This window comes from Platalea leucorodia (assembly GCF_965183815.1).
Source record: "Platalea leucorodia genome assembly, chromosome: Z".
Lineage (NCBI taxonomy): Eukaryota > Metazoa > Chordata > Aves > Pelecaniformes > Threskiornithidae > Platalea > Platalea leucorodia.
Genome location: NC_138858.1, coordinates 35,453,141 through 35,468,631, shown reverse-complemented (window position 1 = coordinate 35,468,631; position 15,491 = coordinate 35,453,141).

The following is a 15,491-nucleotide window of genomic DNA, read 5'->3' as shown; positions in this document are numbered from 1 at the left end:
GCCATACAGTAATGGACTTTTTAAAAAATTATCCTAGGTGTACTTAAGCTCTGCTCTTATCAAACAGGCCATTCAAAAAGTATAGAACTGGACTGTAGTAAGTGTGATATTTTACATTTTCCTGAGTATGATACTCATATTAACCTTAATGAAATCTTGAAGAAATAAATTAAACTCAAAATGTGTGTTTAGCATCAGAATTGAAACAAAAAATTATAAGCATGCTACTCTGTCCATTTAAAATATCTTCTGAGAAGAGGATTAATGTGTGTCCTCAACACTGAAGATTTGTTTTCTGCTATTCCTCATCTTCCCTTTTAATGGTTAGTACTTTACTGTTGGACTGAATTTTCACAGCACTGAGAGAGTCTTGCACAATTTATATACCAGAGATGCTGACTGTATCCAGAAACCTGGAATAAGTTTGCATTCATTGATACAGCTGAGTTTCTCATCAATATGTGATGTACTGTATTGTCCAGTCAGTATTTCTGAACTGTCATGTGCCAAAATACCTTTAATTTAAAGATAGATGTAATATTTAGCCAAAACAGAACTTGAGCACAACTTTTGAAAGCTGAGTGTTTCCACATATGAAAAAACTAAATTACTATGGTTCAATTCACTGAAGGTTATTTATACCTCAGAACTTACTGTCCTAAAAGTGCCTGTCCCATTGGAAATATGATTCAGATGCCCTGAACTGGAGAAACATTTTCCTTTTTCCTGTGTAAAATATGAAACAAAAGACAACTGAAAAACACCTCACTAAAACAGTTTCTTTATCCTTCTTTGACATAGTAAATGTAAAGACGCATGGTAGTTTCCCTGTGTAGGTGGTCTATTTTACGTGCTAACCTCATAATGACCTCTGAGATACCCTGCAAGTTATTTGATGGCTTCTGAGGATTTTTAGTGTGCTGAAAATCAACATATTGTGCAACGAGAGATTTCAGGTTTTCAGTCTATTAGAGACTAAGTTTCCAAGTGCAAGAGACTTCTTCCAAAAACATTGCTTGTCTTTGGCCAGTTCCACTTGTACCCAGGCTAGGTAAATGTTTTAATCAGGATGACCCTTCCTCACTGGGCCACGTTCCCTTAATCTTGCAGGAAGACACAAGCAGGTTTTCATGATCAGTTGCAGGGAGTTGATCTCATCAATTTGTGTACGTGTGATCTTTAAAAATGGTCCTGGGGCAAGTACCACAGGTACTTCTTTTCATGTTTAGTAGTCATAGTACATTTTACCGTCCTTTTCTTATAGGTTGAATATCTTTGAATATACAGAGGTAGGCAAGGGAAGCTTCTTTTGGTGAGGAAAAATAGATACCATGGGCCGGATCCTCAGCTGGCATAAATCATGCCTGCTCTGCTGAAGTCACTAGAGACATAGCAACTTATTTCACAGAGGAAGCAGCCATGTGTTCTCTGTGACTTTCTTTTTTAGAAGCATCTTTATAGACTTGCAAATGTGTTTCATATCCTTGGTCCTGGGAGGAAAACAAGCCAATGCTTGAGTACATTACAGCATTTTAAATACACTAATTTAACGATGCCCGTTAATCAGTCAGCTAACTCACATGGAAAGTCTTTACAAATGAGAAAATATAAGTTTCAGTTGTTACTGTTAGACTGAAATTCTTTTTCTTTTTTAAAAATACAATTGATCTCATTTTTTTCAGTGCCAAGTAAAAGCAGAGGCATTTTCCACCCTCTAAATCTTTCAAACTGTCACTACCCATAGTCTGAGACAGTTGTGAGAGAGGAGCTGAACTGCTTCAGGGTTTAATGTGGTCTCTGTGAGGGCTGGGTCTGTCATTGCCCAGTGATGTAATTTCATTAGTTTGTACAAAATGGTTGGTCTGGGACAGTTTGCTTGCAGACACTTACACTCCTACTTATATAGGGAACCAATTTTTAATAGCAGATAGCAGAGACAGGATGGAAGTGTTCTTGCTTGAACTGGTGCCACATGACTGCATGAGCCCATTTAGGGGTGAGCCAGGGACAGAAACTCCTCAGTCTTTCATCAGACTGACATACCTATAGTTGGTTGGCACACAGAAATACTGCTAAATTAGCAGTAAAAGCAAGGAAAAAATATCCCTGAAGGTGTGCTTATGAAATTTGTTTTCCTGAGACTTATTTAATAGGCCAGGGAGGACTATTAGATCATCCCAGCTCACCTACTGTACATCACAGGCCATTAAAATTTCACTTAGCTATCCCTATATTCATCCTCAAAGCTGTCAGCTAGATTAAGCATTTCTGTGGTCAGAAAGCAGCAAGGGTGTCCATAGAAGGAACAGGAAGGACCGTGGTACTGCCAACACCTGAAGCTCTAGACGTTGCAGTGTACTGCATATGTAAGGTTTGTCCAGACGAACTCAGGAGATGAACCAAACTCTACATTGCAAAGTAAGGTTTAAAAATCCTGGCAAAAATGGACCTGTTAGTCCTTGTGAATCTAACATCACAAGAAATTCCCTCCACATTTTAGAGCTGATAGTTGTGATGGAGCTATGGATGTGGTTGAAGATGTTCTAGGTGAGCACCTGAGGAAAGGGCTACACTATAGCAGACCTGTCATGTGTCTGCTAGGAACAATTGGACTTTTACCGTACGTCAGTGATGAAGCATACCTGGATCATCACTGTGTCTTTGGAAAGGATTAGTATCATCTCTATAGTATGGGAAGAAAAGATCAGGAATAGCCCATTTGCACCCAAGTGATGTTCCAGCTCTTCCCCAGGACAACTGCTACTACAATTGGACTATGAAGAATCTCTGTTTTATAGATGTATGCTTATGCCATGTGAAGGACAAAAAAATGATTAGGATCTGAAAGCCCTGTAAGGGGAGTGTTAGATGCTCTGATTTGCAGTCAGGAACGGTGACTTTACGCATCTCTGTGTTGTCTTGGTCTTTGCTAACAGACTCTTCTCAGTGACATGTTGTGCTCTTGTTTGCTTTCTTTCCCTCCCCCTGCTCCTCACTGGTTTTGCAGACAGATCTAACTGTTACCATCAAGGTACAAGTAATTTGGGGCTGGAAGGACTTGTATTGTATTGGACAGCATAGTTACACATATGGAGATACAAAAACAGAAAGGAAAGAAATAGACAAAAAAACAAACTCCAAACTGCATCACTTTTAATCATACATCTAGATTGCAGGAGTTGAAAATAGTTGTGTCCAATGCAAATCTAAACAAATCCTCTGTGTGGGCAATAGTGTAATGAAGCAATGGCCACTCTGTATTGAGGAGTTTCTACCAAGTCTTATGCTGCTAAAAGAAAACAGAAAGAAGATGGTTATGGCATGGCTAGGTAGCAAGTTGACCTGGGTAAAGATGAGCTCATATGAGATTATCAGCTGGTGAACTAAGTCCTTAGTGACCCTTGTTTGAGCATTGCTCCTCTTTTCAGACAGCAGTCACTGAGTGACTACACCACAGTGCTCTCATGCATATGGGATCAGATTGCCTTGCTTCCTGCTCCACTCATCGCATTTTATACTGCACTTACACTGATGCTTGTAGCATGCTACACATGTGCTCTGCAGAATCAAGTCCACAGCATTAAACACCAGATACTGTTGTGTTCAATATTACCTGCTTCAATATTTTATATTAGCTGAATGTGAGCTTCTGTTTGTAAAATGTTTCCCCACATGAAAAAAATAAAAAAAAAAAGGAATATGCGTTGGTATTCTTCTGTGCAAAACATATGTTGTAACTGATGTGCTAGGCCCAATATACCTTTTGACTTCACACTGTAATATGGTCATTAGGTAGTATTTTGAATTTTAGTTCTCAAAAGCACATAAAATGCCAATTAATTAAGGTGGCTATTTCACAGAATCATAGAATCATAGAATCATCAAGGTTGGAAAAGACCCTTAAGATCATCGAGTCCAACCGTTAACCTAACACTGCCAAGTCCATCTATACCATGTCCTCGAGCATCACATCTATCCATTCTTTAAATACCTCCAGGGATGGAGACTCAACCACTTCCCTGGGCAGCGGGTTCCAATGCTTGACCACCCTTTCTGTGAAGAAGTTTTTCCTAATATCTAACCTAAACCTCCCCAGCACAATTTGAGGCCATTTCCTCTAGTCCTATCACTTGTTACTAGGGAGAAGGGACTGACCCTCACCTCACTACAACCTACTTTCAGGTAATTGTAGAGAGTAATAAGGTCTCCCCTCAGCCTCCTCGTCTCCAGACTAAACAACCCCAGCTCCCTCAGCCGCTCCTCATAAGACTTGTGCTCTAGACCCTTCACCAACTTCGTTGCCCTCCTCTGGACACGCTCCAGCAGCTCGATGTCCTTCTTGTAGTGAGGGGCCCAAAACTGAACACAGTACTCGAGGCTCGAGGTGCGGCCTCACCAGTGCCGAGTACAGGGGTACTATCACCTCCCTGGTCCTGCTGGCCACACTATTCCTGATACAAGCCGGGATGTCATTGGCCTGCTGGCTCATGTTCAGCCAGCTGGTGACCAACACCCCCAGGTCCTTTTCCGCCAGGCAGCTCTCCAGCCACTCCTCCCCAAGCCTGTAGTGTTGCATGGGGTTGTGACTGAAGTGCAGGACCCAGCACTTAGCCTTGTTGAATCTCATGCAGTTGGCCCCAGCCCAACGATCCAGCCTTTCCAGGTCCCTCTGCAGGGCCTTTCTACCCTCCAGCAGATCAACACTTCCACCCAACTTGGTGTCATCTGCAAACTTACTGAGGGTGCACTCAATCCCCTCATCCAGATCATCAATGAAGATATTGAGCAGGACCGGCCCCAACACTGAGCCCTGGGGAACACTACTCGTGACTGGCCGCCAACTGGATTTGACTCCATTCACCACCACTCTCTGGGCTCGGCCGTCCAGCCAGTTTTTAACCCAGCACAGAGCGCACTTATCCAAGCCGTGAGCAGCCAGCTGCTCCAGGAGAATGCTGTGGGAGACTGTGTCAAAGGCCTTACTAAAGTCCAAGTAGACAACATCCACAGCCTTCCCCTCATCCACTAAGCGGGTCACCTTGTCATAGAAGGAGACCAGGTTAGTGAAGCAGGATCTCCCTTTCATAAACCCATGCTGGCTGGGCCTGATCCCTCGATTGTCCCGCACTTGCTGCATAATGGCACTCAAGATGACCTGCTCCGTGACCTTCCCCGGCATGGAGGTCAGGCTGACAGGCCTGTAGTTCCCTGGATCCTCCTTCTGACCCTTCTTGTAGAGGGGTGTCACGTTTGCTAGCTTCCAGTCGTCTGGGACCTCCCCGGTTGACCAGGACTGCTGATAAATAATGGAGAGAGGCTTGGCCAGCTCCTCTGCCAGCACCCTCAGTATCCTCGGGTGGATCCCATCTGGGCCCATGGACTTGTGAGCATCCAGGTGGAGGAGCAGGTCAGTGACTGCCACCTCTTCAACAACTGGGACTTCACTCTGCCTCCTATCTCTGTCTCCCAGCTCAGGGGCCTGAAAAACCCGAGGATGACTAGCTTGACTATTAAAGACTGAGGCAAAGAAGGCATTAAGTACCTCTGCCTTCTCCTCATCCTTCATGGCAAGGTTACCTTCTGCATCCAACAAAGCAGGGAGATTCTCCCTAGCCCTCCTTTTGTCACTGACATATTTATAAAAACTTTTTTTGTTGTCTTTCTTTAATGGCAGTGGCCAGTTTAAGTTCCAGCTGCGCCTTCACCTTTCTGATCTTCTCCCTGCATAACCTCACAACATCCTTGTAATCCCCCTGAGTCACCTGCCCCTTCTTCCAAAGGTGGTAGGCTCTCGTTTTTTTCCTGAGTTCCAGCCAAAGCTCCCTGTTCATCCAGGCCGGTCTTCTCCCCCGCCTGCTCTACTTGCGGCACATGGGGACAGCCTGCTCCTGCGCCTTTAAGATTTCCTCCTTGAATAACGTCCAGCCTTCCTGGACTCCTTTGCCCTTCAGGACTGCCTCCCAAGGGACTCTGTTAATCAGACTCCTCAACAATCCAAAGTCCGCCCTTCTAAAGTTCAGGGTAGCGGTCTTGCTGCTGACCCCCTTCCTTACCTCTCCTAGGATTGAAAACTCTATCATTTTATGGTCGCTGAGCCCAAGACAGCCTCCGACCACCACATCACCCACCAGGCCTTCTCTGTTCGTAAACAGCAGGTCCAGCGGGGTGCCTCCCCTGGTTGGCTTGCTTGTCAGCTGTGTCAGGAAGTTATCATCTCCCACACACTCCAGGAACCTCCGAGACTGCTTTCTCTCTGCTGTGTTGTATTTCCAGCAGATATCTGGTAAGTTGAAGTCTCCCACGAGAACAAGGGTTTGTGATTGTGAGGCTTCAGCCAACTGCTTGTAGAATACTTCTTCATTTCTCATAAAAGAAATAACTAAAGACTATTAAAATATCCCTAATGAGGATAAAACAGTTGTGTAATGTTCAAAGCTATGACAGTGCTCTGTAAGACTAATGAGTAAATGCCAACTGATTACAAAGGACACAATTATAGAGGGTTGACAGCTATGAAATTAATAATGCTTGTTAATCTTTAGGTAAGGTTTAATAATCACCTGATAATTATTTAATTTACAATAACTCTCCATATTAAATCTAAATGAAGGGTTATGTTCCCAATTTGATATTTGTGGCTTTAACCATGCTACTGGGAGTTGGACAGCTAAAGCCTTGTTTTTAGCATTGAGACCATATAATCAGAATAGGAACCTTAATTAAGTGTTACCAAATGTATTTTACTTGGCAGTAGAAGGAGAAAGACAAAGTCTTGGATCTGAACAGAAGCCTCACATCTACTGGCAAGTGAATGTGTGTGTTCAGGGGGAGGAAGGGCTGTGATCCATGCTTGATTTGTTTTGTTGGAATAAGGTACAGCAGCTAAGATTAGATACCTGCAGCTTGGGCCAAACTTAGAAAAAAGTTGGGGGGTGGGGTAGGGCAAGAGAGAGAGAGAGAGAGAAATAAGTCAGCAGTTGACTTCGGTGTCGTTCTGTTGCTTGAGTCCTGCTACTTAACCATTCATTGTGGCTGTGAGTGGTTTCTGGTTGCAGATTGGGTTTCTTTTCCCATCCATTGACATACTAAATGCTCAGCAGTAATATTAACTGGGTGAACATTATTCCTTTTCAGCTGAAGAGTGGATAGAGTTTAAAAAAATAATATAAAGCCTAGCATCTTAATCTAAATATCTTTGTGTTTGGGAATCCCATTTTGCTGCTTTGCTTACTCCTTCAAGCTTCAGTTTTGGTAGAACCAGTAAAACAATGGGGTCATAATTCAATACAGTGTTTATGTAAACACTGATGTCCTTCTTGGCTATGCTACAATACTCCTGTCTTTAAGCTAGCACTTCAAGGCCTACTGCAGTCAAACAGCAGAGCATGGAATTGGGAAATGGATTCTGTACTGCTTTTTCCATTGTCAGTTTGCCGGCTCAGCTTGAATTGATAGTCCCTATTAAAGGTAGAAGAGGCATTGCAAAGTGCAGAATGCAAAGCCTGACTTTCTGATCTCATACAGTCTGCAGTGCTGGAAATTAAATTTGTAATCTCATTGGGTTGCAGAACAACACAACTGAAAAGGAGGAATCCTGAGAACCCTATCTCCCCACCCCCCAACATTTTTAAGATGCTTTCTCATTTTATATTCATCGCAAAAAACTAAGTATAGATTCTATTCTATTATTGTATTATTTTGTTATTATGGTACACTGAAAATGTATGAGCCAAAAGTAAACAAGTATGTCACTGAATGTGAGTACTAGCAAAGCAAATTACCAGTATGTACTTCTTTATCAGGTAAGGGATATCTTTATATGTTTTCTTTTCTTACGACTTGTTGGTCTTTTTTAATATGAGCAACAACAAAAAACAAAATTATTTAAATTACACAGTGATTAATTTCTGAAGCATTTTTTCTCACAATGAATCCTGTGAGAACACATCAAAATGAAGCAAAAATTTGTCATTGTTATGCAGGGTAAAAAAGTTGACATGTTGTGAAATTACAGAAGAGAATAAAGCATTAGTGTGTTGGGATTCTTTTACCAACACGCAACAAAAACCTTTTGGTAGAATAAGAAAAACCATATTATCCAGGAAGATGCTTTATTTATCTCTCTTTTTCACTGCCAAAATCCCACTCAAAACTTTTTCCAACTATTTTTTTTTGGCTTGCTGCTAAATGTTAAAAACCAAAACCCAGTAAAACTACCCTTTTATATAATAAAAGATCCGCCAGAAGCAAAAATGTGAAAAGTAGATGAAATTAGCAAGTAGTCTTAGTAATTAAGAAAGAGTAATAAAAATACCCTACAGAAAATTGTTAAATTATTCCAGGTTAATAAAAAAGGCACACCCTTTTAATTTTATTTCAAAAACTTTGGAATGAATGCTGCTAGAATTCTTACAGAAATAAACTTGAAAACTGAGTAAACTAATGGCAGAGTATTTGAGAAATGTAAGTGAAAATGTCTTCTAAATATCTTCTAAAAAATAATAGCAGATAATTTTTTTGTAAATCACTAAGTCTCAAAGAAACTACTTTGTGCTATTATGATTTTTTCATTGGTCTTTGCAGAAGCAGTTTTTTGTAATGTTCCTCCAGGACTTCTGGCCTGAAAAATATGAAACATTTTACAGAGTAATTGAATCAAACTTCACAGTACTGCATTGCAGTATAGATAGCATTAATCTGTTTTATAGATGGAGAAAGTAATTTAGCTGGGATTACAGTTTGTCCAAGGTCACACAACAATCCTGTGTTAAAACTATGGCTAGTTCTTTGTTCATAATATTATCAATTCTAGGCTGTGACCACTAGACTAGTTAATTAACATTCAATTCCCATATTGTTCTTGACTGATAATGAAGTAGGCAAATATAAATAGGGCTTGAAAATTTTCCATGTGGAGTTTGTAATAACAAATATGCCATAAGGAAAAGAAAATGAGTATTAAGTTAAGAAACATTTAAGAACATTTAAAGCAACAAAGAAAAAAAAAACCATAATGCAAAATTCTGTTTAGTAATGTTCTTTCAATGCACAAACCTAGTGTTTACTGTGCCAGTCAACATCCCCAGTTTGACAGTGTAGCAAGAGCTGTATTTTTCATAGGGAAGAACTTCTCCCAAACAATTTCAGCAATGAAGCAGATTCAAGAGGCTTGTCTGCCATCATTGTATTTTCTTTTCATTTTTTACCTACAGTCGTAGTTATTGAGGAAACTACAGAGAAAATTCTGGTCTTTAGTTGTATTTGGCTTAGTCTGCCCATCTTGGAATATCCCAAACCAATTAGCAGGATATGGTAAGATCTGAAGAAAGAAAAGATGTTTACAAATTCATCAGTACTGTCTTCTTTCAATTTGTTTATTGAAAGAGGACTGAACTGCAGATTAGCTATATTAATACACCTGCTATATTTAGAGGCCACTTTAGTAATAGTAGCTCAGAAACACACAAACACAGGTTTTGGGGATGTATTTTTGAATACTAGGACTTAAATAAGATATCATTTGTCTCTTTTGACCTCCAGGGTACCATGCAAGACATCTATTTACCAAGGCGTTAGACACAACAAAAACTTAAGAGGCATGTATTGTGCCTTAAAGGTTGGTTAAGAGTTGTGCTTTTTCACTCCTACAGATTTTTGGTAATTTCTGGCATTTAACTGGTGGATTGTTTGTTATTTGCAAATTACTGTGAGTTTGTTGGTATCTGTTTTAATTAATTTTGGTTTTAAGTGGTAATTATGCCTGGAGACCATGGGATAGCTACTTGCATCATAAATAGCAAAGAATGCAAGCTGTCAGCTTTGAAATCAGATCTGAACTTCCTCAGAGCTTGGGATGCTTGGATTTTGCTTATTATGAGGAATAGGTCAGGTGGGTTTAGTGAAGGGTTTGAAATTTCTCAGTGTTTAGGATGGTTCTTATAGGCAACTTTATATTCCTGCATGCCCAGTCATAAAAATACAGTCATATACATGATTTGTTCATGTTTCTGTCATGGTCTCTTAGTCAAAAGATAAACTGAACTGCCCTTCACGCCTTTTATGAATATTTTCTGTTACAGTTGGGCATCTTGTTCTGAAGATGCTTAAAACATCAGTTTTTAAAGACTTTGACATTAATACTTTCAATAAACACTTCCAGTTTCCTGGTATTTGGAATCATGGAATTGGGTTGGAAGGGACCTTTAAATATCACCTAGTCCAACACCCCCTGCCATGGGCAGGGACACCTTCCACTAGACCAGGTTACTCAAAACCCCATTGAAACTGACTTTGAACACTTCCAGTCATTGGGCATCCACAACTTCTCTGGGCAACCTGTTCCAATGTCTCACCACCATTTCTTCCCAATATCTAATCTAAATCTACCCTCTTTCAGTTTAAAACCCTTGCCCTTTATCCTGTCGTTACAGGCCCTGGTAAAAAATCTCTGTCTTTCTCATAAGCCCCTCATATATATTGGAAGGCTACAACAAGGTCCTTTGGAGCCTTCTCTTCTCCAGGCTAAACAACCGCAACTCTCTCAGCCTTTCCTCATAGGAGAGGTGTTCCACCTGTCCGATCATTTTTGTGGCCCTCCTCTGGACTCATTCTAACATGTCCATGTCTTTCTTGTACTGGGGACCCCAGAGCTGGATGCAGCACTCCAGGTGGGATCTCACGAGAGCAGAATAAAGGAGGAGAATCACCTACCTCAGCCTGCTGGCCACACTGCTTTTTACACAGCCCAGGATATGATTGGTTTTCTGGGCTGCAAGCACACTTTGCCAGATCATACCTATTTTTTCATCTACCAATATCCCAAGTCCTTCTCCACAGGGCTGCTCCCAATCCATTTGTCTCCCAATATCTGGCAACACTTGTGATTGCCCTGACCTAGGTGCAGGACTTTGCACTTGGCCTTGTTGAACTCCATGAGGTTCACATGTGATGTGGTTTCACAGTTATGGTTCCAAATGATAACCAAGGTCAGGACTGGGAGCGCACTGGAAAGTGTAGTGGCGACTTTATGCAGGAATAGCCTATTGGAATTGCTCTGCTTAAAAAGATTTGTGTTTCAGACAATTTCTCTTTGCCAAAACTGGAAAACTGAAATACAAACCATGAAACAGAACTCATTTCTATTACCAGTATGTTCAGTCATGTTCATCAGTATTTGAAGACTGGTCTAAAAGTCATAAAAATTGATAAAAGCTAGTTATCTCCTGGCAGTGTAAAGTTATGAACCAATACTTCTATTCACTTAGCAGGGGACACCCTTTCCCATCATTTTCAACAATGTACCTTCTCTTGCTGGTCTTGCACATGTTGGGTGTAACAAGTTTTTGTTGGGCATCTTTATGTTCTGTCACAGCCTGAAAAACCTGCAGTGCAAGACTGGCCAGTGAATGCAATGAGCAGGGATTTTTCTGGATGTTTTTCTTCTCTTTTGTTTGTGTGGTTCTTTTTTTGTTGTTGTTGTTGTTTTTCTCTATAATTTGGCATTAAGGGATGTTCATTTTCTTATTAGCTTCCTTGGAAAAGACTCTCTCCTCCTCCCTTCCCAGCCCTAGCTTCTTTTCACTTGACAAAAAGGTAGCTTACCTGCAGTTTGCAGATGTGCTCCTGAGTAAGAGGCTAAAGTAGCCCCTGAAGAAGGTCTGAAGGGGTAGCTGAGACTCATTGCATCGGGACAGAGGGAGGAGTGGGAAACAATCCTTCCTCCAAAGCCAGGATGGACTCTATGGCAAAACACTGTTTGCCTGCAGGGTCCTGCCTTGTGCTGCCAGGAGGGCAGAGCACACCTGTGTCAGCCCAGGGCCATGCCCTTACACCAGGGCTCTGGTTCTGCGCAGCAGCAGAAGCCCAGTGACACTAATTTCTGAAATATCCTTTGAAAATAAGGTAATCATCCTGGTAAACCTCTAGTCTTTCTCCTTTAGTCTTGCATGTCTTCCCTCTGCAAGCAATCCCCAGAAGAAGGGAAACAGTGTTCTTGTTCTCTTGGTCTTGTGGTAACACCGGGAGCTCATGTGCTAGAGATGTCTTTCCTGTCCTGGCTTGCTTCTGGGGTGGTATTAATAATAATACAAGAAAAATAAGGGTGATATTATTAAGATTGTTAAATTAATCTGATTTGAAAAGGAAAGCTTGTCAGCTTTCACATGATGAAGAAAACAGGAAGTAAAAGTATGCAGAACAATTTGAGGGCATGTCTGAACTTTCCCATGTAGCACTGTCATCCCACTCATCAAGTAGGAAGAAAAGAAATTAAAGAATGTTCTTTGTTTCCAAATTCCAGATTGGCGGCTTTGCTTTTAGACATGTTTCAATCTCCAGTTGTGTCTGGAAGGATATTTTTTTCCATTTTAATGTGTAATTTTCCGTAACCATGTAAGTAAAAGTTTTGTATGTTCAGCGTATACTTCAAATTTTCACTCTACTAAGGTATTTAAAAAATCAGAAATCCCTGGCTGCAGGAATAAAAAAAGTTCAAAGTTCATCTCATAATCATAAGCAGACGTTTTCCTCCCTCTCCTCCTTCATTCTCTCCCCCTCCTTCTCTCTGCTTTTTTTTTTTTTAAGAGGTCAGAATTAAATATCCACTTTTTCTCTCTTCCTCTGGATGAGCTGTAATTTCATAATACGATAGTTTTATCAAGAGCTAACAACTTTGGTTTGGCATAGAACTATGTAATTTTAGAAAATATAAAGTAATAGTTTAAAAGCTTGGGCTATGAAAGGAAGGAATACTGCAGCTTAGTAAAAGCATATGTTGCTTATGGGGACCTCACAACCACATTCAAATTCAGCTCTTGCCAAATCACGTTATATTGCTAGAACTCCTTCTTTAAATTTCCCCAGTGAGGCTCATACGGAAGGACCTATGTTCCTGCTATACAGTATTAAGGAGGTTCATGGGCTTCTCTTTACCTTTTTTCTTTGTTTCTTTTATAACATGATTAAACCATTTAGAAATTCATGAATTGAGAGCTCATTACATCTTTTGTTTTTTGACAGCATGATTCCTGACAACGGAGTTTCTAAAAGGCATAGTAACATGACAAAAACTTCATCACATATACAGACAATTTTCTATTGAGACAGATCTCTGCTGTGAGCTGATGACTTTGTTTTATAGTGAGGTACATGTGGTGTGTGGAAAGTATATTTGACTGCAAGAGAGTTTGAAATAGGAGTACAGCAGACAAGAGAGGGCTAGAGCTGTGCAAAACTACCTAGATTTAGTTCAGAAAGAATTTATAATTTCTGCAAAAGACCTACTTACAAATTTTTACAGGGAGATCTTTTCCACCCTTTTGGCAGATACAAGTTCTTTCAAAATTTAAGGAAAAAAATTTATGAATGCAGTTATTATTGTTATCTTAGAGAAAACCTGTAAGAAGAATAGAAATGCTTGTTTTCTTCAAGGATCCACAAAATATTCTGAAGAATTTTATTTTCTAGGCTGATTTTGTAGGCAGGATTTTTTTTCCCACATTAATAGTAGGGGACATTTAAGACACAAATCTATCCAAAAGCTCAGAGGACAAATTCTTGGTAGTGTAATGTCAGAGTGGCATAACAGCAGACTTAGACCAGGGACACATTTGGCTCCATGTATGCTGCGTGTATGCATAGACTAGCATGTGAGAAGTAAAATAAAAAGTGCAATGAGAATGTTACTCTGATGAAACTGAGGCAGTTTCAGACTAAAAACCTTTAAAGCTTTGAAGGCACCATTAACTCTTTATAACTAATCTTTTGTTCGGGGACTTCCAACTCAAATCAAAGAAAGTCACATGCAGCAAAACTTTATGGCAGGCTGTGAACCCTCAGAAGACCTCTCCTGTAGTCTTTATAAGGTTTGGAAAGGTATTGACAAAGGATCTACCTTAATCCAGAATTTCTGTATACTCATTTCATCTGGTGATATTTAATACGCTGCCTATCGAATTTGTACATCTATGTTGAACCTCCTATCCCATCACTGGCTGGCAGAATAGAAATATTAAATATGGCAAAACTAAATGTTTTCTGCAAACACATAGTGCAAATGCTTCTGTTCTTCTTATGGAAAAGAAAGAGGAAAGAAGGGTAGAAAAGGCCAAAATAATTTTTGCAGACTTTCTGGACTTGTCTTGTCCAAAAGAAGGAGTGTGAGTTGGTCGAGCTATGAAAAGGTAAAAGTCTTTCAGCTGCGTATATGTGACAACTTGCAAGTCTCATGGCTTTGCTGAGGCAAAAGCTACCTTGAAGTGAAAACTTTCAACCAGCCCTATCCTTTAGCCTGCTTTTTATTTGGAGGTGCAGATGAGCACGCGAATTCATGATTACGTTGTATGTCAACTTAAACCTCTTATGTGGAGAGATGTACCATCAGTGCTGATATTTTATTTTGTGTCCCGTCATCTTGGTAAAACCCAGTCTCTCCAAGTTTCTTGGGAAACAATCAAAAAGGGTGCATGTTCATAACAGAAGATGATTCACTGGATCATGTGGACTGATGATGCATACAGAAAATTCTTTGCAAAATTCACTTGGCTCTAGCTGCTACTGAGTGCAAACATTGCTGTGGGACTTTGGCAACAGGGCATGAGTGGGGAAAGCTCTCATTGTGTCATAATAAAGTCAATGTCACCACACACTAAATGTTTGCCCCTTTTTTTGTTTTGGCAGTTTTGTATTTTTGATATTTCTGAAGATGGAGTTGTGGTAGTAAGATGAAGAAAAATTTGCTATAAGAATTAATATCACATCCTATGTAAGATCAGGTTAGTAAGAGTGTATGTTTTCGTAATTTAAAGTAGCATTTTATAGAGATTATGTTAAAAATCAGTCCAATTCCATTCAGAAAATTAATATATACAGTAGCTGCATTTAAAGTTGATTATTCTTCTGGAGTTTTTCCTGCTTCTTGCAGCACTTGACATCTTACATAAAATTTTAAAGTCTTAACGTTTCTGAAGTGGGATGAAGTTTAAGATCGCCTGTTATATGCAGCTTCCTTATTCATAAGCAAAAGTTTTATGATCCCTTTTACTCATAGGGAAACAGAAATACATATAGGGTCAAGAGTTACAAAGATGTCTAATTATTTTAGTCATTTATTGTATATCTATAGGCTTAATTTGAGGCATCTCAGATTTCCACCAAAGGTGAGTCAGCAGAAGAGCAAAGTGCCTACCCTGTAACGGTTCTGACTTGCTGAGACTTGCATTCAATGTTCTGTGTCTTCAGCTGGAAGACAAAATATCATGAAAGCTGAAAACAAGTATATACTATATGTATATATGCACTATGTACTACTCAAGAATTAACTGGTGCAGGAATGCTCTGGAAATTCAACCAGGACTCTAAAAGCCAATCTTTGTCTTTTCTAGTGTACTCTTATAGCTCAGATACTAAACAGTCTGCAGCTGGAGCTAAAGTATACACATTTTATCGGTGATGTCTTAGCTAGAGTATGGTTCACTCTCTCATAGCTAGATTGG